The sequence below is a fragment of the Frankliniella occidentalis genome, unplaced genomic scaffold (genome assembly GCF_000697945.3).
Source record: "Frankliniella occidentalis isolate FOCC.00 unplaced genomic scaffold, Focc_3.1 Scaffold150, whole genome shotgun sequence".
Classification (NCBI taxonomy): Eukaryota; Metazoa; Arthropoda; class Insecta; order Thysanoptera; family Thripidae; genus Frankliniella; species Frankliniella occidentalis.
The window spans coordinates 275,028-279,075 of record NW_026267277.1 but is presented as its reverse complement, the minus strand read 5'-3'; the positions used below and the strand labels follow the sequence as shown (position 1 = coordinate 279,075).

At 62.8% G+C, this 4,048-nt stretch overlaps 1 protein-coding gene across 1 annotated transcript in view; it reads right to left on the bottom strand.

Moving 5' to 3' along the window:
- Window positions 1-4,048, bottom strand: part of LOC113204302 (heterogeneous nuclear ribonucleoprotein L) — a gene marked incomplete in the record, with an annotated part of 90,668 nt that overhangs the window by 38,729 nt on the left and 47,891 nt on the right.

Below are 4,048 nucleotides of genomic sequence, written 5' to 3'. Positions count from 1 at the left end.
GGGGAGCGGATTGAGGGGGACTGATTTAGATTAGGTTGCCGCTGCGCAACTACTCCCCCCTCCTCCCCTCTCCCTTTCCGGGGTGCTAAACTTCGGGATCCTGGTCAACACACCGAACTTGGTGTAAAAGACACGACACAGGCTGGCCGTGCTCGCCCTGCTGGCCGAGCACCAGGCACCGCCCTCCCAACGTGCCCGTAGGCCTTTATCATAAACTCGAGCAACTGCAGAGCCCCAAAGTAATTGGATTTCCTACCGGGATCATTTTTCGTCCCAAATATGCGATAATCCAGTTCCAACCGCCCCTGCCGTGCCGTGCCCCCTTCCAGCTCCGGCCAGGCTCCAGTAGGGGTGGGGCGGAGTGGGGCGGGGCGGGCAGGCGGCATCTGGCGGTGGACACCCTGTGAGACGATTGGAGGCAGCTGTTGCACCGAGAGATGCACACGCCCGCTCGCTAGCACCATCCTCCCTCGCCTTCTCTCCCTCTCACACACACGCCACCCTCCTCCCACAGACAACAGAATCAACGAAATAACCCATCGAAAAAGGCAGTCTTATTCAGGACGAAAAACACAAACATTGAACGTAGTGAAGAGAGAAAAATCTGACGCAGTAAAAAGAGTTTTCATACGGCGCGATGATTGTGAGAGATGAAGCGCCCCGCCAGGACGACATGCATTCCGATGAATCATCGCTAAAAGCGGCCGCGGTCCAAGCGGAGCAGGTGCACGGCGGGAGCGAGAGAGTGAGAGGACGAGACGGAGAGAGGAGAGAGCGAGAGAGAGAGCAAGAGAGTGAGAGAGCGGGCGCGAGCGCGTGATGCATGAAACGAACTTTGTTCTCCTCCGCGCGACGGGGAGCAGCGCGGTACTGAGAGAGCAGCCCGCGCATTCCCGCGTCCGCTATTTTGCTCTTTTCCTTTTCACCGCGGCTATGTGCGAGAGCAGCGAGTCCCATCCGCCTGATAGCGTCCGACTGTCTTTCCCTGTCCGCCCGACCGTCCGCCGCTCATGACGGACGCCAAAGACTAGGACACCACTGAGGAGCGCACGAGCAACACGCTCAGAAGGAAGAGGGAGATCCTCACCGGGAGGCCGGCCGAGGCAGACGCCGACCTAGGCGGAACCCAATGGACCGCGACTGCAGCGGCGGCGGCTCGAGCAGGACCAGACCATCTGCTCCCCCTCCCCAACCCCGCCCTCCTTAATAAATCACATGACGTCGTGTACAACACGCTGTACTGCCCGCGTTACAAATCGCCCTCCGCGTGATCCCACAGCGCCGCCGCACCAAGCCAACCCAGCAAAAAAAATAAAAATAAAATGCACACTGAATCGGACGGGAATCACCCGCTGCGCTGGTAAAATGAAATAAAAATCGACAGCGTGGAGAGAGAGACTTGCTGGCCGGTGCGGTTGCCGGGCAGCAATGCGTCCTGCCACTGCTGCCCCACTCCCTCTCCGGAGGCCACCACTCCAGCCAGCAGCCGCTGGCCCCTGCTGGCCCCGCCGCCCTCGCTGGCCCCGCCTGCCGGAATCGGCGCGGAATTAACAAAAAGGCGGGGCTGAAACCTCCATCTAATCCCCTTCCGGCCGCGGACCAGAGGGACCGGAATGGGAGAGAGAGGGACGGCAGAAAAAAAGAGAGGGGGAGGGAAAGGTACAGGCGCGGCGGCGCGGTCACGGCCCCGTGGAGACAAATGGCAGGACATCACTCCATTGAGGGACGGGCCCCGACCCCGCCGGCTCTCCAGGGGGGAGAGCGGGGAGTGGGCATAAACCACCGCACCATTAAATCTCTTTACGTCCCTATTCCGTCGCGCTCACCACTCACTTCTGAGTGGGCGGACATGGATGAAAAGAGAGAGAGGGAGTGGGAGAGAGGCGAAGGGAGGGGAGGGAGAGGGAGGTGGATAGCGAAAACGAGCACAGGACGCATAAGGCGGTCGGGCCGCCTGGGAGATAGGCAACACGCATACAGGCGTGCATCGCGTGTCCCGTTTGCCTACCCGGGCGGGCGCTCCCCGCCGCCGCTGGCCGCCCGAGTCGGGTCGGGTCGCAGGTCGCAGCCCCGTAGTCCGCACTAAACCACCACACTCGCCTTCACGAGCCGTAGCGCGGTGACAACGCCGTCGTGTGTACTTCACAACTGCTGCCACAGGCAAGGAAGGAGGGGCGAGGCCAGTCCGGGTCAAACCAACCACACCAGAGCGGGCGATAGCGCTACTCGGCGCTACTCGTACTCGTCGTCGGCCAGCCGCTGCGGGGCCCTTGCGCTCCGGCTAACCACACCACAAGGGAGCGAGCCAGCCCCGAAGCACTGCTGCCGGAGCAGAGAGGCGAAGGCCGGGGCAGGGGAGGAGGGCGCAACGGTAGCAGGGCGCCGCAAGCCCCAGACACATCAACGCCGTCGTGCAACATTGTAGCGAGCGAGTCCGGCAGCGCGACACCTTCGCCTCCCCTTTTCTCCCCGACTACGCGAACTCACATGGACACACACACACACACACACACACACACACAGAACGCCGGCTGCTGCCGTGGCATAACGAAGAAAGATCGCCTAACGACAGAAAAGTCAGGCCGCTACCGACAGTCACCCCACCCCTCTCCTCCCTTTCTTCCCCCAGGGGGGTCGCTCTGGCCCAGACCAGGGGCGGGCGAGGCGAGGAAAAAGGGGGGGGGGGGCGCCCAGCGGGGCAGCAGCAGAGAGCGAGAGGGAGAAAAGTGAATATGAATCTCAATAGGGCGGCTGCCGGCGAGCTATATGCACACGGCTCTGCACGGCGCCCGCCCGGCATGGTGGCAGCGTAAAAATAGTCCCAGGCCGCCCCCCGCCGCCCGGCCCGGCCCGGCCTCGCCCCGCGGCGGTACGGTCACAGGTTGAGAACAATAACCCATACAGCATCATCTGGCCTGGCAGCACCCCTACTACTGGCGGCAGCGGCCCAGAGGCGCTGCTGCCGGTCACAGCAGATCGACCACAATGCGCCGAGGTATGAGCGGCGCCAGCCGGGCCCAGTCGCAGCAGCAGCAGAGCCTCCCGTGTGTCGAGCAGCGCTGCATTGTGTGGCACACCCGCCCGCGGTCACAACCCGCCGCACAAAGGCTTTAGCAGAGGGGCCAAGCGGAGAGACGGACGGGGCAGGTCTAGCAGGAGAGGAGGTAGGTGTGTGGGAGAGAGCAGAGACATTTACACAGTTCAAATTAAGTCGCATACTAGGCGCCGGAACCACCTCCTACCACACAACACACGCACAGAGTCGTAAACCGTACACGCTCCACGACGACCGAGCCCCTGAATGGGTCCTCCCTACACCTACCTCCCGTCCACACGGTAAGACCGGCACACAATCCCCCGGCACCTTCCCCCCACCGGCGGCCCAAACCTAGCTCGGCGCAGCAGCAGGCTGGACATCAAAACGGAATGCAGGCAGCACACCGCGCAGCACGAGGCAGGCAGGCTACGCCGCATCACCCATCCCATAACCCGCGCGCCGGCAGCAAATTTTAATGACTCGTCCATCCACGGCGAGGACAAACCAACCACTCCACCCACAAAGCCAGACGGTCGCTGAATTTCGGGGGTTCCATGAGGCCAGCAGGCCGTGCGCCTGGCGGTGTGACTGCCGCTGCCGCCGCCTGCTGCTGCTGCTGCTGGCCCTCCTCGTTTGGCTTTCCGAGTCAACAATTCAAACTTCCATGAAAGCTTAAAATTGCTGCGAGCCCAGCCGGCCTGCCTGAGGGTCTTCTCCCTTCCCCCCTCATCGCCTCGGCGCGTGACCGGCCCCCCAGCCTCCCAGCGGCGCAGCCATCAAAACTAAGGAAAACAATCGGCGAGATCGCTCGAGTCAAACTCGGCTCCAAATTGCCTCCCGCAGGCTCCGCAGTGGTTGGCACGGCGCGCGCGGCCGCCCCCGCCCCTATTTAGCCCGGCCCAGGCCGAGGCCCAGGCCCACACAAGGCGCGTTCTTCCAGCAGGGTAAACCTGCTCCACATCGACCGCACGACGGCAAAGCAAGCCCAGCAGTAGGCTTTACGAGGGGGGG